This window comes from Triturus cristatus, chromosome 3_1 (assembly GCF_964204655.1).
Source record: "Triturus cristatus chromosome 3_1, aTriCri1.1, whole genome shotgun sequence".
NCBI lineage: Eukaryota > Metazoa > Chordata > Amphibia > Caudata > Salamandridae > Triturus > Triturus cristatus.
The window spans coordinates 239828407-239851529 of record NC_140583.1 but is presented as its reverse complement, the minus strand read 5'-3'; the positions used below and the strand labels follow the sequence as shown (position 1 = coordinate 239851529).

Here is a 23123-nt window from a genome sequence, read left to right as displayed (position 1 = left end):
CTCACAATGACCCTTAGGAGCATGAGGCAATCCCATCTACCTGCGCCTGCTACAGCTGGAGGAGTCAGACATGTAGTGGTAGTGTGTATTTATCGAGGTGAAGCTTGTTAATTCAGAGGCCGACATCGTCCGGGAAACGGACCAGGGGTCGGATGTGACGTAACCCTCAACGGTGTGTCTATGACACGCTAGGATTTTGTTATGATGGGTGGCAGCCATCTTTGAATGGCGAAGGAGTCCTCAGAAAAGTAGGAATATTTCATAGCTCCATCAAGTTGTAACAAATATACTCTACATAAATTCACTCCAAGTTGAGGAGTCTACTCAAATGGCAGGAGGGAATCACCGGGTTCCTTGTTGATATATTGGGTTCCAATAAGGTCGAGGGGACTCTGGGGGTATATAGAATAATTCAGAGGAGATACAGTGGAGTGCCCAGCCAAATGGAAGTGTTTTGCTAAATGGCATGAGGGACATGCCAGGGCCATAGTTTAAAGACTGAGGTCCTACGAGACTATGAGCGTAGAAACGTGGGGACTCTAGGGGCTAATGTTGGGCTGCAGAGTATAGCAATGTCACTTGGTGTTGTGCAGCCAGGTCACAGAGGGAAAGAAAGAGTATGGGACCTAAAAGGAGATGTCGGAGTCATCGTGACATTTAGTGTATGTTGGAGGTCAAATAAAGGCGTGAGGGTGTACTCAACATAGTTCTGCAAAAGACGGGCTTGAGGAGTGTGGTTCAGGAGGAAAAGACACATGGGAATCACAGGACTGGTGCATTTCAGTGGTGTGCATTCAGACCAAGGAATGTTATCATTCAATCCATGGATGTGTGTTTTAAGTCTAAACACCTATCAGTATTCTCTTGCAAAGAGGGAGATGGAATTCCATTTATCGTCTGCATTAATGATGGTCCACTTCAGGCTATCCACCGTGTTGTTGAACCCAAGAAAGTGAGAACACAACTTTGTGTTGGCCCTTCTGAAGTGGAGTTTTACTATTCTTGTGGTCATCCCTCCATATTTTATACCACAGGGGCATGTAATGAGGTAAATACAGTTTTTTGTATTATAGTTGGTGTTACTTCTCTGCTCCCATGGCCTTTGTAGCCCAATGTGAATAGTCTTTGGTGTTTGGGTAAGGGGACAAACTGTGCAGAACCCACATGTATAATGTCCCTTGACATACGGTTGACTCCATAAAGTGGTCTGGTCTCCCGTGGTGCACTCTGACGTGTATCTACAAGCAGGTCTCGCAAATTGTTTGTGCGCTTGTATGCAAAAAGTGTGTGGGGGGGTGCCTGCCTCAAAGGTGTCCGGAATGGCCCAATGTTTTAAAATGATTTTATGTATTCTATTGGATGCAGGTGTGAAGGTGGTCACACATGTGAGCTTATCCGTGGGTGGTCTGTTTTTAGTCTCCACCAGGCTATCTCTTTGGTCATTCTTGGCTCCTTTGTATGGCTGTTGTATAATTCTGTGACAAAAGTGGCATTCCAAAATGTTAGATATGAGAGTAGAGGCCTGTAGTTCATATTCTTTCATGGTATTACAATTCCTCAGGAGGCAGAGGAATTGGTCGCCTGGTAGGTTATCACGTACAGTCTTCGGATGATGGCTCTCATAGAGTTGTAAGCTATTCCTGTCGTTGGGTTTCATATAGTTAATTGTGAATAACCTGCCTCCTTCTCTTGAAATAAGTAAATCCAGGAAGGGTACAGATTGCTCTGAGATTGTGCTGGTAAACATCAGAAAGGGATTCACCGTGTTAAACCAGTTGCAGAATACCGTGCAGGTATTTTGCTCCCCATGCCAGAAGATGAGGATATTGTCTAAATACCTCCGCCAGGTAAGAGTATTACCTCAGTATGGATTTTCTCCACTGAGGATATGGTTACCCTTAAAAACTGACCTATAAAGGCAGGCATGCCAGACTTGGAGCAAAGGTACTCCCCATAAAAGTGCTCAGCCATTGATGGTAAAGTTTTCCTTTGAACTCGAAGAAATTCTCCTTGAGAGCCAGATCGGCACATTCCATAATTAAGCTGGTCGCTGTCTTGGATGTCCATGACTGGAAGTGCACACAGGACTGGCTAGGCCTTACTATTAATACAGCAAACTTATTTTCATAATCGCAATTTCTTCTCTCTTTTCCTTCCTCCATTGAGCCCGTAGCCAATAGGCCGGATTCCCCTTTAGGAACAGGTACCCTTGAGTAATCTACATATATGTTCTTGGGAGCATGGGAACTGGACCTCTTTTTAATGCTCCCTGCCCTTACTTCTGTGATTTGTAATGATGTTCCAATGCCTATTTATTTACTCATTAAATTTAATGTTTATATTTCAGAAGAAACGCATGAACACACTGGCTCCAAGATCTTCATCTGAGCTGACACAGCAGAAGCACTAAGCTCCACTTTCACCTATCAAAGTTCCATTAAAGGTATCACGAGAACGGTACCCAGGTGATGTGCTGTGGTGTGTGTTTCCCTGGAGAAGATGCAGTACCTAGCGGTAGTGAGCATTCCACCTGCGTAACATTGAAAATGAGCATACTGCCATTTCTTATAACATAGTACTCAATTTGTGTAAGATGAAAATTAGCCCAGCGCTTGACTCCCCAATCCCTGGTAACCCAACCAGTGTTGTATATATGTCCATATGAAATTGAATCCTTGCGATATAAGGAAACACATATTCTCCAACATAATCAAAAGTAGTGTTCGATTGGAAGATTTTTATCCAAATTTGGGCATCAGTCATCACGTAAAATGAGTCAAAATTTCATTTATCAGTTAATTTCTCCAAAGTTCCTGATGACAATTATGTCATCGAAAGAGACAACATTTCTTTTGCGACAACACTGCCTCTTCAAGACCAAAAAACGAGTTTATGGAGCGACTCCGTATAAATCACTCTTCAGTTGCTCCACCCTCATGATACAGGAATCTTACAAAAGTGAATTTTAGAACATCTCTTTTTATACGAAAGATAGATGACCTCAGCCAAATTGTACGGGAATCCGTCTGTGTGATGTGATTGGTCGCTGTGATCCACCTCTGGCTGGATGCCATCTTTCACACACGGTCTCACAGAGACATCATTTATTGGACTTAGGCTAGATCTATAGAACGGCTTTCAGGTCATGCTTAAAAGGTACCAGATTTTCTGTTTCCATTTAAAAAGTAGTACATATGTCACAGTCTGTCCACTCACAAGCCCCACTGCTTTATAGGACAGCTCCACAGGTAAAAGCTGCATCAAAGATTATTCAGTCCACACTGAGATCACAGACCTCTGACTCGTGGGCTCTAGCCAAATAATCGAGGCAGCCACAACACAGGAAACTCCTATGTCATTGCATTAATCTGCTGGAGGAGATTTCCCTGAAGAGGGGCACTGTGGATGGGATGGGTGGCTGGCCCGACCAGTTGTGGTTGCCCACCTACCATTGGACGAGGCTCAACACCACCAGATGTTGCTGCCACTGGAGCTGAATCCACTGCTTGGCCTGAAAGCGGCTATGGCAGTTGGGTCTCGGAGCGGAGCGGAGTGTTCTGGCCTGCCGTATACCAGACCAGCGCAGGGCTTGCAACAATGACTCGTGGGCTCTGGGCGTTGTTCAGGCCATATCCGGACAAGGAAGTGACTGATGCGTGGGTCTCTGTTGTAGTGTCCACGGGACAATGTCAACAAAACGCAATGTCGCACCCTCTGAATTGCATCCCGCAGGTTGAACATCACTGACACAAGGGAAAGCACTGTCCACACATCCATCCACCCATCCATACATGAATGATGTAAGACATGACAAAGTAGTGCGTCACTAGATGTTTATTGGCACATGCAGTGCATTTCTGCAGCTGGAGCGGTACAGGGCAACACCGAGCACACCACACAATATGGGCCCGTGGAGGGCCAGCCAGAGTCCATTCGGCGATGACATGTACTGCAGTAGAGGAAGGGTACAGTCCGCAGTCTGTCCGCCGTGTCATTGTTCGTTGGACAGGATAAGTCAGTCCATGTTGCTGTCCAAGGTGAGTGCATCTGAGTGTATTGGGGACAGTGGAAGGTCATGAGGTGATGTTCGGGACCAAGCAGCAACAAGCCTATTGGCGGGAATGAATGCTATTGCATCCTTCTGATCACAAACCCATCCACGTCCTCGTCCCCGGATGTGTTGCATGCCCCACCTGTGGGTGTTGCTGTTCTGGCTGCGGCACTGTGTGCCACTGACACATCATGGGTGGATAGGCCTGCCGCACTGGGAGGCACTGAAACACCAGGGGGTTGAGATGTGGATGGTGTGGGGGCAGCAGCATTCATCAGTGCCACGCCTTGTAGCGGCGATGCCATGATGTAGACCTGCAGGGCCTGATAGATCCCAGCTACATTTCGCTGATATGCAGCGGTGTCTGCCATCCTTTCCACCTCCATCCGCACCATGTCCTTCATGAGCCTCCGTATGTGAGCCAACTCACGGCTGGCATCGCTGGAGCCACTTTGAGCGGACAGGTGTTCTTCCCTCCGCGTCATGACTCCATCGATGTCAGTCATAGCTCGTTGGAGACCATGGGTCGGACCTAGACACCCAAGGATGGCGTCCAGTTTGGTAGCCATGAGGTCAAAGCCCACCCACACCTGCTCAGTGGGATGGGTATGCCCAGACGTGGATCCCTTGCACACTGTGCCACTGGATTCAAGCTAGCCTGGCTGAAGAATGGTGACATACCCTGAAACTGGTCCCAGGATGCTTGTTTCTGGTCCAGGGAAGACATGGCCTGGCAGTTCGGTCTGGACTGTCCCCATTGGGCACAGGGTTAAGACTGATTTGCATATGGCTGGGTCTAAACTGGGGTGGCGTAGTGGGCAAAAGAACAATGGATTTAACCCAGATCTTTTGAATGGGGGAAAATGTTTGCATTGTCAGCATTCCGTCCATCATTTGTTTGCTGTAACGCTTTTCGCCCTAAGTGGGATGGGTATGCCCAGATGTGGATCCCTTGCTCACTGTGCCGCTGGATTCAAGCTAGCCTGGCCGAAGAAGGGTGACATACCCTGAAACCGGTCCCAGGATGCTTGTTTCCGGTCCAGGGAAGACATGGCCTGGCAGTTCGGTCTGGACTGTCCCCATTGGGCACAGGGTTAAGACTGAGTTGCATATGGCTGGGTCTAAACTGGGGTGGCGTAGTGGGCAAAAGAACGATGGATTTAACCCAGATCTTTTAACTGGGGCAGAATGTTTGCATTGTCAGCATTCCGTCCATCATTTGTTTGCTGTAACGCTGTTCTGGCTGCGGCACTGTGTGCCACTGACACATCAGGTGCTTGGGTGGATAGGCCTGCCGCACTGGGAGGCACTGACACACTAGGGGGCTGAGATGTGGGGGCATTAACATTCATCAGCGCCACGCCTTGTAGCGGCGATGCCATGATGTAGACCTGCAGAGCCTGATAGATCCCAGCTACATTTCGCTGATGGTGGCTGCCATCCTTTCCGCCTCCATCCGCACCATTTCCTCCATGAGCCTCAGTATGTGAGCCAGCTCACGGCTGGCATCGCTGGAGCCACTCTGAGCGGACAAGTGTTCTTCCCTCCGTGTCATGACTCCATCGATGTCAGTCATGGCTCGTTGGAGACCATGGTTCGGGCCTAGACACCCAAAGATGGCGTCCAGTTTGGTAGCCATGAGGTCGAAGCCCACCCGCACCTGCTCAGCCATCTCCCTCTGGCCCTCCAGCACACAGCGTTGCAAGGCCATGTGTTGTTCCTGGGGGTCTTGGGAGAGTGCCGGGGCTGTGGGTGCCTCTTGCTAGGGGGTTTGGGTGGTGGGTGGGATCTCATCAATGTAGCTGGGCTGCCTTGATCCTGGTGGTGACTGGCGGATGAGGTCAATGATGTCTTGGATTGTTTGGGTGTTGATGCTTGTGTTGTCCTCCTCATCATCAGTGAGGAGTGGCTCGGACTGCTCTGCAGGGGGAGTTGACTGTGGCCCAGCGATATGAATGGGAGATGGTGTATTACAATGTGTCCACATGTATGTAGCCGCATGGTACATATTGACACTCAGACAGCATGGCATTGTACATTGTGACAGTTTGTAGATCTGGGCGATGACCCAGGGTCATTGTGGGTGTGCACTGTGCTCTGCTTAAGTGTGCATGTGTGCCAATGTGGCCATCTCCACCCGTCCCCCCAGTACCTGTTGGTCACCCTGTTGCGGTTGTGTTGTGTCCTGTCGAGCAGTGTCCGGTTCCCCCACTTCGGCCAAAGTCTCCACACTGATGACTGTGGACACCAGCTCCTCCATGTCATCCAGCTCCAGCTGTGGCACTGGTCCCCCACCTCCGGTCTGCGTTGCTGCCTTCTGGTTGGCGGAGAGTTTCTCCTTGGTCTTCCGCTTGATGTCATTCCATCGCCTCTTGACCTAATCCATTGCCTGCTTGTGCTCTCCGATGGCATTCACCTTGTCGACTATGTCCTGCCATATTGGTTCCCAGTGACACGTTGGAGGTGACGAAGAGTCGTTGATGGTGTTCCATCACCTTCGTGACTATGATCCTGTTTGCCTGCGGACTGAACTTTGTCTGCCTCGTCTTCTTGTCCTTGCCCTTCCCTGCCCCCGTGGTCCCGGGCTGGTCGTCCGAGGTACTTGTGGGGTTGCGCTTGTCCTCTGCGCCTGCTCCGACTGCCTCTATGGTGCTTGGGTGTGGGTTAGTTTGTGTGTGGGTGTTTTCTCTGCTTTTATGGAGATTTTTCCCACCTACCAGGTGTGTGTTGCAGGCCCAGCGCTGCTTATCGCTGATTTCCTCATCGCGCTTTGGCCCATCGCAGGTTTTTTGGTGTTGTGGTTTGTGTTTGCATCTCCATCGGAGTGGTTTTATAGCAGATATTGTCAGCGGTTTCGGCAGACTATCGCATGCTACCGCCTTGTTGTGAATCCCACGTTGTCACGAGGTTATTTTCCCGCGATGGGCGGCGATATTGAAAGTTGCGTTACGCTACTCTTGCAGTAGTTATCACACGTTCTTGTGAATATACCCCTGAGTTTTAAGTGCCTCTGACAATCCCCACTCCTCTCCCTTACCACTGCTCTTAAGCCCCCCTCATGCCATGCTTCTTATATAATTTATTTTAACATAATATGCCAACCTGATTGTTGCAAAATCTGAAGCCCTGCCTACTTCCCTATCCCCATTTAACTGACCAAGCCGCACCCCTGTTTGGTTGACTGATTAATAGGTGTGGCAATGTGCGGTATTTGTTTACTTTTTCTGTGTCTCATCCCGGCACAATCAACAGCTGTGGTGGTGAGGCCTAAATAGGGGCAGGGGACTCGGATAAATATATTTGGGACACCGACACCATCTTCACCCCTTCCCCTCTAGTAACACCGGTGATTCCCAGTAGAAGAATAGAGCGCCAAGCTTTTATCTGCCTGATAATAGTTTTCAAGGGACAATTGGATTCTTCTGCAAGAGGTATAGAAGTTATTGATGAAAGCAACCTTTTTAAAATACCAGATACTATTCATTCTTGGTCTAGTTCAAAAACAAACAATAAGAAATACAGACCAGCTTTACAATTTAATCTCTTGATTAGGAAGATATCTTTCAAGATGGTGACACTAAAACAAAATATTTGAAAGTGATGACAGGAAACCTCTTTGGCAACCACCCTCACGGATGTCTACGTTTAAATCCAGTCTGTGAGAGAGATCAATCATTCCTGAGGATTGGTTTCACTGGGGCGCGGTGACAAGTATTTTCACCCAAAAAGTTTTTAAACTTGGGGTTTTTATCGACATAGAAAACTTTGGCCTACAAGGCGTTACAGGACTATTAGTGGGCAAGAAACCGTGACAAGTCACACCCTCTGCCATCATCCTCATAAACTTTATTCCACTGATATTTCAGTCATAAAAGAACAGAGCATGAAATACATTAGGGCAATGGTCATAAAAATAAAGCGTACAAGACTAGGAAACATAAACTGCTCTACATGTTCAAAAGGCACACCTTTATAGTAAATGACCATTATATTTCTGAGGATTGGCCATATCTCTTCTCAACAGCTAAAGCACATTTAATAAAATTAGTTACAGAAATAATTATTATAAATTTGGTGCTTGGCAATATATTCTCCTTGTAGCGAAGGCACATTTACTAAAATTACCTTGACCTCTGAGCCAAGGCCAGCACCCTCCCCAGCAGCTCCGCCTTACTGATCACCGCACCAGCACAGCACAGAGACCTTCGGCCGAGCAGGGTTCGAGGCAGCAGTCCGTCCCAGTGCATCACGTCACCTGTGTGCCATCCGTCATCTCCTGCTCCCGCGCTCTCTCTTCAATCCCTCTGCTTCCCCTTCTGAACTGTGTTTTCCTTCTGTTCATTTAATAACGTTTCTCCTCGCTACTGTTTATTTTTTTCCCCTTGCTACTGCCCCTTTTGTCCCGCCGCTGCTGACGCTGCGGCCCCGTCCCCTACTCAGCCCCGCTTCCGTCGCCTGACCTCTGCTCCCACCCCCACCCCTACTTATTGTGACCGGTGCGCAGTCGTGCCTCTGATGCACCTAAGGCAAGCCCGTCCGCACCTGGACCGCACCCAGCGCCAGACCCCTTGGCCCCCGCAAGCACCACAACAACCGATGCCCCTACGACACCAACACCCTCCACGCATTCAATGCCGGCCGATCCTCCACCTGCTTCCAGGCTACCCCGAAGCTCACCCACGGACCCTTCACCTGCTGAAACTGCAGTTACACCAGCCAGCACACACCAGCATGATCTGCCCCTCCCACCAGGGCAGGCCACAACCATCTCAGATGCATACTACTCTGCACCCGCTCAGTCCACAAGCACGCCATCGAACTCTGGGACCTTCTCGACTCATCCTCCCCGGACATCGCCTTCCTGACGGAAACCTGGATGAACGTCTCCTCGGCACCCGACATAGCCATAGCCATCCCGGACTGCTACAAGATCACCCGCAGGGACCGAAACAACAAACCAGGAGGCGGAATCACCATCGTTCACAGAAACACGATCAGAATTTCGACCAACCCCGAAGACTCCCTCAGCATGGCCGAACACCTACACTTCCAGATCCACATCGATCACAACACCACCCTCAGAGGAACCCTCGTCTACAGACATCCGGGACCCCGACCGCAGTTCAGCGACTCCCTCTCCGACCTCATCCAGCACGCACGCCCTCACCTCCACAGACTACATCCTCCTCAGAGACCTGAACTTCCACCTCGAGAATGCCAACAACAGCAACTCCACAACCTGATTGACAACCTCGCCAACCTCAGACTCAAACAGCTCGTTACGACACCCACCCAGTCTGCAGGACACACGCTCGACCCCATCTTCTCCGCCAGCAACCACATCACATTCATCCACACCACTTAACTCCACTGGACCTTCCACCACGGAATCCGCTTCTCTTCTGAGAAACACACCGCGCACAACCATTCGCAACGAATCCCACACTGCAGCTGGAACAAAGTCACCGAAGACCAGCTCATCACCACTAGGGGTGGGCGGAATTTGCAAAATCCACTTTCGCAAATTATCGCGAAAATGTTAAAAATTATCGCAAACACGCGGAAATATCGCGAAGATGCAGAAGTTTTTTTCCCGCATGTTCGCGAGATTTTCTGCATGGTTGCTGTTCGCCAACTTACCCATGTGGTTGCTCGTGGGCGCGGCCATCTTGTTTTCAGTTGTCTCGCGGTGCATGATCGCGAGAAGAAAGACGTGATCGCGCGACGCATGACGTCACTGCGGGCGCGAACTGTCGCGAGACAGCGCAAATGGCTAAAAACAATACAACATCTCATGGAGAACGCGACCGGATCAAGAAAACTTGTCGGCGAACACAGGGATTCAGGTAAGGCGATCGCACGCGCGCGAGAATGTATTATTTTACAGAGCGAGCAAGAAACAAATTATCGCCAAGCTGCGGATAGCGGAAATTTTGACATTATCGCGCTTTCCGCGGAACGCGAAAATGTCAAATTATCGCAATTTCCGTGAACGGAACAAAATTTTAGCCCAGGCCTAATCACCACCCTCGCCCGAGACCATCCATCTGAGCCCACTGACACCAACGCAGTGGCCCACAATTTTAGATAATGGATCGACGACTGCGCCAACACCCTAGCCTCGATCAGGAAACCCTCTAACAGGCGCACCGACACGAGAGCCATCTGGTTCAACGCCAACCTCCAAACTTCCAAGCAGAACTGCCGAAGACTCGAGAAGCAGTGGCGCCACGACTAGACACCAAACAACCACGCAGCCCTCAAGAACGCCAGACACAAGCACCAGCAACTCATTTGATCCGCCAAATGGACCTCCTTCAAGGAACGCATCGACAACAACACACACAACTGCAAAGAGCTCTTCCACATCGTGAAAGGAATCGCCACCACAAGCTCCATCTCCAATGACATTCCGCCGTCGCAAGAACTCTGCGACTCCCTGGCCACCTTCTTCCACCACAAGATCGCAGACCTCCACGACAGCTTCGACACCCAGACACCGATGACAGATGTCAACATCCCCGACCCAACGCCCACCAAACACACCTACCTCTCTCTCCTGGAACAACATCAATGACGAAGACACCATCAAAATCATGAACACCATCCACTCCGGCTCACCTTCCGACCCCTGCCCCCACCACATCTTCAACAAAGCAAGCCCCATCATCACACCCCAACTCCGGAAGATCATCAACAGCTCCTTCAAGACCGCTACCTTCCCAGAGAGCTGGAAAAACGCAGAGATCAACGCCCTACTCAAGAAACCCAAGGCGGACCCAAAGGACCTCAAGAACTTTCGACCTATCTTCCTACTCCCGTTCCCAGCGAAAATCATTGAGAAAATCGCCAACAGACAACTGATCCACTTCCTCGAGGAGAACAACATCCTGGACCCCTCCCAATCCCGTTTCCGCAGCAATCACAGCACCGAAACCGCCCTCATCGCCGCCACCGACGACATGAGGGCCCTGCTAGACAACAGCGACCCTCATCCTCCTGGACCTTTCGGCCACCTTCGACACCGTCTGCCACCAAACCCTGCGCACACGCCTCCACGACACAGAGATCCATGACAAAACCCTGAACTAGATCACCTCCTTCCTCACCGGCAGAACCAAGAGAGTCCGCCTCTCCCTTTCCAATCCAAAGCCACAAGGATCACCTGCGGCGTACCCCAAGGATCATCCCTCAGCCCGACCCTTTTCATCATCTACATAGCACCACTCGCCAATATTGTCCGATCGCACCACCTCAACATCATCTCGCACGCCGACGACACCAAGCTGATCCTCTCTCTCACCAAGGACCCGACCACCGCCAAATTCAACCTCTACGAGGGAATGAAGGCCATCACAGAGTCGATGAAGACCAGCCGTCTGAAACTGAACTCTGACAAGATGGAGGTCCTCATCCTCAGCTCCACCCCCTCTACATGAGGTGACTCCTGGTGGCCAGCCATGCTGGGACCTGCCCCGACACCAACCAACCACGCATTCAACCTGGGGTTCATCCTGGACTCAACGCACTCTATGACCCAGCAAGTCAACGTTATCTCCTCCTCCTGCTTCAAGACCCTCTGCATGCTCCGCAAGATCTACAGATGGATCCTCACTGAAACCAGAAGAACGGTCACCCAAGCCCTTGTCAGCAGCAGGCTGGACTACCTCAACGCCCTCTACGCGGCAACCACTGCTAAACTCCAGAAAAGACTTCAATGCATACAAAACGCCTCCACATGCCTCATCCTCAAAATCCCTCGCCACAGCCACATCACCGCCCACCTAAGAGACCTGCACTGGCTCCCGGTCGACAAGAGGATCACCTTCAAGCTCCTCACCCATGCTCACAAAGCACTCCACAACGCCCAACCAGCATAACTCAACGAACGACTCACCTTCTACACCCTAAACCGCCAGCTTCGCTCCACTGACATCGCCCTCGCCGCTGTCCCATGCATCCGCCGAACGACCACCGGCAGAAGTTCTTTCTCCCACCTCGCGGCCAAGACATGGAACACCCTCCCCATCCACCTGCGACAGACCCAGGACCTACTGACCTTCAGGAGACTCCTCAAGACCTGGCCGTGCGATCAGTAGCTGCTCAACCCCCACCCCCTCTAGCGCCTTGAGACCCTCATGGGTGAGTAGCGTGCTCTACAAATGGATTGATTGATTGATCGTCAAACCAATTTGATGGGTATCCAGTTTTTGCAGTTTGTTTAAAGCTGTCCTATATTGTCTATAATTTGCTGCATGAGAATTGGAACAAGGAAACGCTTCCTAAGAGAAGAGTACAAACTACAAAACAGCGTTAAGGGGGGTTGCAGGGACAGTGAGGGAGATTAGAAATCCAGGAACCCTGACAGGGAACGCTACAAGGAAATGAATTAAATTAAAGCAAAAGCTGGTAAGATAATATCTGTACTCTCCATTGTGAGTTAGTGACAGATAAAACGACAACCCCTTTTAGAAATTCATGGGAAGGTAGTTTAGAGCTGCCTGAGATTGATAAAAACTCTCTGACCGCCTGCTTCTTTCCATTTGTAAAACAGCTCTTTCACCAGTAATAGAGTCTGGATTTAAATAATACCCCTCAATTCCTAAAATACTAAAAATGGATTTGACACACCTGGTGTCTACTCGACAGCTACATTCTGATTGTGCGTTCTGTTGTACATACCTAGTTTGTTTTGTTGCTCACAGAGGATCACACAGCCTTTCGTGCATGGAGACAGTCACAGCCTTTTCTCTGGGAGCACATAATGTTGTACATAGTGCTTGCCCGTTATACTGCTTGTACATAAACCCCTTGACTGCTTCATCTAGATACATGCGTATCATAAAAAGTGTATACTGTAGGATCTTATGACAATAAATATGCACACACAACCTGGGCACAGAATAAAAAGTCAAGAGTACCCCTGGAATGGCTGTAAATATGGCGGATGCATCAAAAAAAGTTTGACGCAGTATTGTGCAGACACCGCGCAGCAAAGGGATTAGGGTATGGATTTTATAGTTTGACATTGTTCTGAATGACGTAGGTTTTCAGTTGGATTCCAGGTAATTCTCATCTGCAGAGACATCTAGCATGGTGATTGGGCCTCAAACCCTTTAGAAACAGGCCCTGACTACGTTTTACTACAGATATCAGACACCAAGTCTTCAGGACACCTCTGGCGTTACAGTATGCTCTGGGTCTTTGGGTGGAGTTCAGTTCAGGTAGTTTCTTTATCCGGCTGGATATTTTGCAAGATCTGTGACCTGGCCTAGACAATTAGCAGCAGTGACCAGTTGCCACTCCCCGAGGTATCTGGCCCAAGAGAATAAACAATGGCAAAAAAATCCTTGAAGGCCTGGGAAGAATTGTACCTTTTAAGGAGGCCACCATCATGTTACAGTTACTCAGAAAGATATTTCTATCATCCCTGATGTCCTGTCTGTACACTACAATATTTCATCCACATTTGAATTCTTGATTATGGTTTGTCAAGTTGTTGGCCATGTTTTTTTCTCAGGTTAATCACAGCTCCCAGGGCTTCTACCCTTCCCAGTCTGTGAATGAAACTCATGTGCTCTGAGGCTTTGGGTACTTGTTTTATTAAAGAAAGTGTCCAAGGCATTCTCATTCCTGTTTGGTACCCCTAATCTTTCTTCTCCCAAGAAGAAGCTAGGCATCCGTTGGGAGTTTATATGGAGCAGAGAGAGAGTCCTAGCTGCAGATGGCAACAGTAAAAATAGAGAATTCTGCTGCTAAAAGGGCCCTGAGGAAAAGAAGTTGGCTATGGAGGAAAGGAGAAAGGCCCATGAACTAAGTCTCAGAGAGCTGCACGTCAGAGACCAGCAACAAGAGTCCAGCAACAATGGTGGAGCAATATGCCAGTGTCAACTGGAAAGAAGAGCGTTCACATGCACAAGGATCTGATTTCTAACTTTATTTAGGGGAGGTAATATAGATTAGTGGTTTGAAGCCTATGAGGTTGTTGTGGAGATGCACAGAGTCCCTGAAGAGGATTGGGGAGCGAGTCTCTGGAGATACAAACCAAGTGAAGGGAGGGATGCCCCGCTGGCCCTAGGAAAGGGGACAGGATGAAGTACCTCTCAACCCCCATGAAGGACACCCTTATCAAAAAGTATGGGCTACCCAGAGAAGTATAAGCAGACGTTTAGGCGCAAGGAGAAGTTGCCCCAATAGTCCTGGGTGGATTATGTAGAATACATATGCAAGGCACTGGATGGTTGGGTGAAAGGCAGTGATTTGAATGATTACTAAGGGCTGTACAATTTATTTGCCAGGGAGCCCATGTTCAACAAACGTTTTACAGAGCTGCACCAACACCCAGTGGATAGTAAGCTCAATGGCCCCAGGGTGCTTGCTAGGCAGGCGGACCACTGGCTCGGCACCAGTATCCACAAGAAGGGAACTGGGAGGGCACCAAGAAGGTTGGTTCAGGTTCCCCCAAAAGAGTGAGGGGAGGTACAGAGTGACACAGACAAGTCCCAGAGTAAGGTGGAGGGAAAGGGATCCAATGTGTCATCTGAAGAAGGAAGAGGGAGGTTCTGGTGGGTGGTGGCCCAGGGCACCCCATTTCCAGCTCCACTGCTTTGATTGTTCCAATTTAGGACACAAGCAAGGGGACTCTATCTGTCCTAAGAAACCACCCACTGGGGGGAATTCTACAGGGGTGGCCAATGTGGCCTGAGGGGAGAAATAGTTCCTGGGAGAGATGGTATAGAATGCCCTAGTTTTCTTCAGATAGGAGACATACTTACAGGGTAGACTTATAATCCCTAAGGGTGGGAGTCATCACTTCCACCAGGTCTTGGTGAATGGGATACCTGTCACTCCTATGAGGGATACTGTTGCCAGTCAGTTGTATGAGAAAATGCTTAGTCAACTATGCTTTAATGTATTTTATTTATAATGGGGGCATCAAAATGTAAATTCTGAAACCCTGATCTAAACTAAATTTGATCATTTTATTGTATCAAACAAAGGAAAATGACCACAAATACATTAATTTCAGTCTATATACAGTTCAATTAGTTTAAAATGTTTTGTCATTGTTGTATAGCAAAACAACCCTAACATTCATTCAACCTACCTCATTCATCCTTCACTATATTTTTAATTATATAGTGTTTCAATATGACATCTTGATTATGGTAAGTTCTTCCTTATTTAATGTACTGAAATTTCAAAATTTGGATCGAACATGGATGATATGTTCTTCTATTGTTCATATGGTGACAATATTGTTCACTTTGATACATTTTTAAACATTTTTTAGCATTATTAAATCAAGTTGTTTTTCCAACTGTGATAATTGTTTAAATTACTTTGTCACATCCGTCATGGCTTTGTGTTCCCATCCCCTACGCGTGTTTCGGCTTAATAGCGTTCCAGGTGGACCACCTTAAGTCCCATTTATATAAATAGATAATCTATGTCTATAGATAGGTTCAAACTCATGTTATGTTACTAATGTGCCACTTATATTCCATATTTACAATAAAACAATTCACATCCATGGGTAAATTCAAATCCATGAGCGTGGAAGATGAAAATAAAAACAAGAACTCAAAGAAATAACCTGGGGAGCCTAAAGGATTAGAAAAAGAGATTAGAAAAAAGTAGCAAAGCTTTCACAACAGTCAAAGACAAATATGATGTATTTTTATTTTTGTTCACCTATGCGGTGACAACTAAGAATAACATAGGGATAGGTGTGTGGCTGTAGATAAGTGAGTGTGGCAGTAGAATCACACGGCCATCACTGACAGCTACCAAATCTTGTAGACTTAAGATAAAATGTTTACCTGATGAATATGGGCAATTCAGGAGTTAGACAATCTCTGATGGGAAGTCTATGAAATACAGTGCCAATGCTCTAATAGGAGAAAACAAATATAACATTAAGGACTTCCTCCACGGATGGGATAAAGATGTAGGGGCATGACCCGCTATGTAGACACCACCTTGTTCCCACTAGCTAGTGTGTATACACTTACCCTAAGAAGATAACAGGCAGAATAAATTCACAATGGGGCCTAATGCGATGGTGTGGAATACGCTCCTGAATAGTGAGAATAAAGTGAGATTTTGGGAGTTGATTTAGTTTCCATCCTACTTTACATGAAGCATGGAGCGTTTAAGTCTCTTACCTGAAAATCAAATGGGGTGGTAAAATAAGGTCTTCTTTGTGAAAATTTGCTCCACTGGCTTGCAAGGAACTATTTTGGGCGTCTCGACGGTTGGGGGCGTGTGCCACAAATACACTAGTGAGTAAGCACCACGTCCCTATTAGGTCACTGGTATGCTAGTTTCACATCGCGTTAATGCATCCAAGATTAAATCTTTCTATTTTTCAGACACACTAGTAAATAGATAGCATGTCACCATCAGGAAATAGGTATAATTACTGCATCCGTCTTGTACTGACTGAAATTGGTGCAAAAGCTAACTTGGCGGCCGCAATTCTTAAGTGCCAGGTGCATCGTATATTATCAGCAGGGTACTGGATTCAAGAATCTCTTCCAGGTTGCCCTCAAAGATGTGTTTATGTTGGCCATGTTTGTTTGGTCTCGTATTTTTAGTAAAAACTTCTAAAGATGACTTAATATTAAAGATGTGATACATGTAAGGGGTGATAGTAGAAAAGCCAGTTGTTCTATTTTCTATTTCTAAAGGGTGATTATTAATATAATGGCTTGATTCAAACTTTGACCTGACCGTAACACTGAAATGAGGAACCGTCAATCAAACACTCAATGATGGCAGCCATGTTGGAGACGAAAAGCTTCATTGACAACCAAGAACATTTAAGGTACCCCGTGGACTAAAGAAGTATATGTGTAAGTCAGATGTATATTACAGGGTATTGGCAATGAGGCATAGTAATAGTTCAGACATGCTGGGGAGAAATATATAGTTTATGTAAAAGAGGATACGTAATGGCTCTTAATTCTTATTAGAACTTTAATGACGATTGCATCTGAATGTCATGGAGCTATGCAGCAAGTCAAACTGTGAGGAAGCCCACATTACATATGTAGCATAATATCATGTCTGAGTAATCTAGGGGCTGCAACACAAGCACTCCATAGTGCAAGTGCAAGATGAAATATTACCAGAGGTTTCCCAGGTATTGTAAATGCTTGTTTATAGTACAATCTGAAGACTGGCTACCTAAAAATGCTGGGTCTCCCTGATTGGGAGGAAAAAGAGGTGATGGCGGATAAAAGTGGGATCAGAGAAATCATATGGTATTATATCTGGTTGCCGGATCCCATGGAATTTCACTATTCATGCCTCTTTTATAAGTATCCAATATAAAAATCCAGAAAACTTCTCTGTTTTTCCTGATTTCTGTACTTAAACAATCTGCCTTCGCATGGATTTTTTCCAAGATTATTCATTGAATATTATTGGGTGTATGTTGCGCCTCTGTGTAATGCTTTACCAGTGGTGCCACTAATTCTTTTGTACATGTGTCTGACCTGTGTTACATCAGCCTGGCAGCCATGGTCTTTGAAGTTTCCACCACATATCCCAATTTGCAGGGGCACAGCAGCAAACATACGATATTGCTAGTTTTGCAGTTTGTGAGTCTTTTCAATGTAACATTGTATCCATTGATGCTCCACTTAGTTGTTTCAATGGCAAAATCACATGCTTTACACACAGTGCATTTGAAGTTTCCTATGGGGAGAGTACTGCTATTTATGGTAGTTTGGATGGCAGGCTTCCTTTGTGTCACACGTGACCTAATGATGTAGTTGTTGAGATTTGTATTCCTCCTATGTGCAAACCCCGGTCTAGGTATATGCTGTTCTCTTTCTCCCTTTGCATTTAGGATATGTCAATGGGTGTTGATTATTTGGCATATCTCCTCATTCATGGTGGGGTAGCTTGTGACAAAAAACAAATTGGGGTGTATGTTTAGGATCACGGTTTCTTAATAAATGCTGTCTATTATAATACCGTATGAATCATGTATTAATCTTTTCGGGTATCTCTCGCTATGAACGACTCTCATCTTGATGGCCCGCAGATCAAAATCAGATAAATTGGTGCAATTCCTGCAGAGATGCAGGAATTGTCCAAATGGGATACTGTTTTTTTTAGATTGTGGGCGGAACTCTCAAAATGTAGTAGTGTATTTCTAGATATGGATTACTGTGTTTGATAGTAATGTCTAGAAATTCTACTTGGTCATTACTGGTAGTTTTGGTGAAATGCATGCTGGTATCGCATAAATTGAGCCACATCACAAATTTGGGAACATCTTCTGGGTTTCCTGTCCATATGAAAAAAATATCATCTATATATCTAGACCAGTGGGTGAAGGATTCATAGAAGTGAGCGATTTCATTATATATGTATTTGGACTCAAATTTGGCCATATATATATTGGCTATAGTGAGGGCACAAGATGCCCCCATACTTACACCTTTGGTCTGCTTAGATAATAGGCCATTGAATTCAAATGTATTTTAATGTAAGATTATACATAGAAAATCTATAATGAATTCTTTGGGACATTCTATGTGGAACTCTTGAATAAACCATTCCACTTCATCAATGGCATCTTCTTGGGGAATGTTACTATATAAGGCCTCCATGTCCATAGTGACCATAGTATCTCTTACTGCATTGAATGTCAGTTGCTCTACCTTTTTGTTCGAGCAAAACAGCGCTTGCGCTGTTGCTTAGCAACTTATTGTATATGCTTTGAAAGTTGGACTCTGACCATTTCTTACCCATTGCTTTCCATTTGTCTCTGTCCACGTCCTTTGCAAATCCTTGGTTGCTACTGGGCAGTTGCTCCTCTTTGTTCCGCCTTTATATTTCCTGTTTCCTCCTAAGAAGCACCAACTAAGTACTGTGTTTTTACACTTACAATATTCATGTCATCCTTCAGGCACTATTTTTCTTCTTGTGTTCCCAGACTCAGCGCAGCACAGCTTCACGTCGGCCACACTTTCCATTGTCCAAACTGTATTTATTTAAAAAAACGATCAGCCTTCCCAAGCTGGAAAACACCAGCTGTTGTTTTCCATCGCTGTAACGCCGCCGGTCGCAAGGTCAATGATTATTTTTTTTAAATATCTTCGGTCAGTTGTTAGGCAAAGCTGCGTTCACGCGAATACAGATAAACACAACAATCAGAAAACTAGCTAGCATTGTTATTGAGAAAACTTTCAAGTTCCACGCCTAGCCAGACCGCTCTGATATTAGAATATTAAAAAACAAGCATTTGCAATGCAATAGGTCTCGCATTTACGCAAGTTTTATCTATTGGCATTGTAAATGACGATGCCTTTTATTTACGTCTTGTTTTTTAAAACATAAATAAAAGGCATTGTCATTTACAATGCTAATAGCTTAAACTCTCGCAAATGTGAGACCTATTGCATTGCAAATGCTTGTCTATCAATCGCAATGAAAATCTGATAAGCAGAAGCTTGCAGACTTGCTTAGTGACCCACTTCTACTTACCAGGGATTTAAAAATAAGTCACTCAGATCTACATGAAGTCTAAGAGAGTGAGGTCTGTAAGGCCAGAGGGTGGGGTTTGTTATGTTCATACGGAGAAAAGGACAGTAGAGGAATCAATGTTTATTATTTTCGTGTTTACACCATGTTTAAATTTTAAAGCTATGAAACAGGGAGTGCAGAAAATATGATCTTTCTCCATCCTTGATTAAATGCAATTTAAAAAAACAATCAAAAGGACTCGATCGATATTTGTGTGGAGTTGTCATTTCAACGAGAACAAGAATCTGTAATTTATTTCAGGTACAGTCAGCAAAGGGGTTCTAACGACTCGGTTTTGGGTTTGTAAAAGTACTGCAGTAGCAAAATGCAACAGACTGCTTTTGCCACTTTTTCTGTACTCCCAATGGAGCGGTAGGGGTAAATTCAGGACTAGGCTTGGCTACTTAAAACAAAGTAAACTGGGAGAGAGGGACTAGGAGAGGGGCAAGGATCGGCTGAAAACACAAGCTGCAAGTGCTTGTGTTTTCAGCCAATCCTTGTTAGTTTGCAAGCACTTAACTGCTGAAAACACAAGTGCTATTTAAATAAACACACACCTTTTCCCCTGCAAGAGTGAAAGTGGCGAAGGCGGGTCTGGGACAGTTGCAGGAGCAACCAGAGGACATGCGCGGCCATGTGTGCTACAGAGGGGGGGACGAAATAAAGGAGGGGATGGGTTGACTAATATGGGGGAAAACAAAAATGCAAACACCATGAAGCCGACGTGCCGCCCAAAGCTAAAAAAATGAAGCATGGCAGCAGAAACCAGGAGAAGTAGTTCATACATTAAAACAGGAGGTGTGGCACATCAATATGCTGACTAGCGGGGTAAACAAAGGTAGAGCAGCTCATGGGAAGGGGAGAGCCCACTGCTGCTACATCTGAGATCCAAAGGAAGAGAGCAAGGTTTAAGAAGTTGAGAGCTGGAGAAGCGGGAGACGCGGGAGGGGGTGGGGGATGGCATGGGAAGATGACATGATTTATTACAAGCGTGCGTTCGGCGGCTGGGATACTTTTTGCGCATGCGTATAATGTAAGGTAGCGCACGCATGTTAATGAGCACTATTTTAAAAAAAAAAACAATTACACTGTGCAAGCGTAACGTGACTGTAGTTAGGCGGTGCTGCTTCCTGAATAAGCGAAAGTTACGTTTTGGGTGAAGAGCCAATAATAAGCCCGCTAACAAAAAATTCCAAAGTTAACTAATGGCAAGCGGCGAAAAATTACCAAGCAATAGGCGGAGTTTCACCATGCATATAGATTACTAAATGTCTCGGAGAGACAGCGCATGTGCGCTGCCTATTCGAGACCTTAAATACAGCACTTAGAAGACGCCCACTTGCGACCTTATTTCCTACCTGGCCACTCATTTCTTAACTAGCCGGATAAAGTTTATCTACTTAGAACATTGTCCATCGATGTCTGGCCATATAGGACAGACGACCCCTGCCCTATACAACCTGCGCAGCCATGTTAGAACGAAAACTTGTGCTTTGCTTTTTGTTTACCTTTTCCACCAATCGGGGCACCAATCTATAAATGAGCTTGCACAACTTACTTCGTTTCTGAGTGACGACTTTAAGAATTACTCTGGGTCGCATACGGTCTTTTTGGGGGAGTTCAGGACTCTCAAAGATATGAGCCATGTCACTGTGTGTTCCTCCGGGTTCATGGCAGCAGATTAGGCTGTAAAACAGATGCAGGGTTTGGTGCTGTATAACCCACATTTGTTCTTGCCTCTGCCTCATTTCTTCTTTTTTTCCCAACAACTTCTGGTTTGTGGCCTGAGCCAGATCGCATAGATATATAAAAAGTTATAAAGCCATAGAAACGTCTAGATGAGGAATAATTTATTTCAAATGCTCGGGTTTAACATGTAGATGAAGCTCAAAACAACGGTTAAATGTTTTCTCGAGAGTGTGCGCTAACAGTAACTTTCACTGTAATAAATAACTCCATGCTGAAAAAATATGATCCTTTAGAAAAAAAAGGTTTAGCCAACTAGCATAGACATGAGCTTTATTTATTTACATGTTTGAAGTAACTTTAATTTTGAAAATGTCCAATCCCACAATGCAATAGGTCTCGCATTTGCAAGAGTTTAAGTGATTGGCATTGTAAATAACAATTCCATTGTATTTATTGGTTTTGAAAATCAACACATCAATAAAAAGCATTGTCATTAACAATGCCAATAGCTCAAACTCTAGCAAATGTGGGACCTATTGCATTGCAAATGCTTGTTTATAATGCCCTGTGTGTCCTGAACATATGACTTGATATTAGGGACATATGGGCAGAGTATAGAGTCCACATATTTTGATAGGGGTTCAGTAAACAACACTATGGTGGGAACTAGAGGTCGGTATGGTGGGTCTTCGCTTTTTTTATGGATTTTTTTAACCGCATACATAGCTGCCATTTTAGGGTTTTGGACATCAAGAATTGCCATTCCTTGTCAGATATGTTGTATTGTCTCAACTCTATTGATGTGATTTCTCCATGGTTTTCTTAGTGCGTGTTGTAGAGTCCATGGCAAGTTCTACATATTGTTCTGGATTATGAAGCATCTCATGCATTTTGGCTACATACTGGGAGGTATCCATGATGACAATGTCTCCACCCTTATCACAGTTTTTGATCGTGCGAGATTTGTTTTACCTTAGCTCTTGTAACGCTGTATCTTCTAATTGATTTAGGTTATAAGTGGGATTAGGGATAAAGCTCATTGTTGTCTTCAGTTTTTTTTTTAAATACCAGATGTTCAAAGATAGTGACTTCAGGGCCCACTTGGTCAAGAGAAGGTACAACACTCGAGGGTGGAGCTAGCCCTGATCTTTTGATGGGCATAATATGATAGTCAGACTGAACCTCAAAAAATGCACGTAACTTGATCTTCCTAAAAAAATCCATAAGGTCTTGAAATATCTCAAATGTATTCAGCCTTGTGTGTAGAATAAAGGATAAGCCTTTCGTGAATAGGTATTGTGTAGAAGAATCCAGTGTATGTGAACTTAAGTTGAAAATAGGTATTAGTTTTAATTCCATCAGTATAGCAGGAGCGCCATTTCAGACGCAGGTCAATCCGGTGGAGCAGGAGCCCCTGTCCATGCTCTTTTGCTTTGAGCCCTTGTCGCCAGCGAACCTGCACTTTCGCCCAGGTCCCTACCAGCTGGCCCCGCGGGAGGAGTCAAGAGCGCAGGAGCGCCATTTCAGACGCGGGTGAAACCGCTGCGCGGTGATGCGCGCACGGACGCCGAGCGGGAGAAGACCGGGCCAAGACGGGCCCGTCTGAGCCCGTCAGAGGACGTTGGAGGACGGGCCCTTTCTCTTGATTCTTTGCTAAATTCCAATGGATTCTGTGCGTATCGAACCGGATCTGATATTCTAGAAGATCTAGAGGTACTGTACTGTTTCTGAATCTGACATTTGAATGACTTAGAGAAACACACGGGGAGCAAATTAGTGGGAAAATGGGGAAAAGGAAAATGCAAACGAGTCAGGCACTACATACGAAAAAAGCAGCAGG

The 23123-nt window shown here is 46.0% G+C and overlaps 1 protein-coding gene across 1 annotated transcript in view; it reads right to left on the bottom strand.

Moving 5' to 3' along the window:
• Positions 1-23123, bottom strand: part of LOC146859999 (cysteine repeat modular protein 2-like) — a 648096-nt gene that overhangs the window by 19858 nt on the left and 605115 nt on the right. The window lies entirely within an intron of this gene.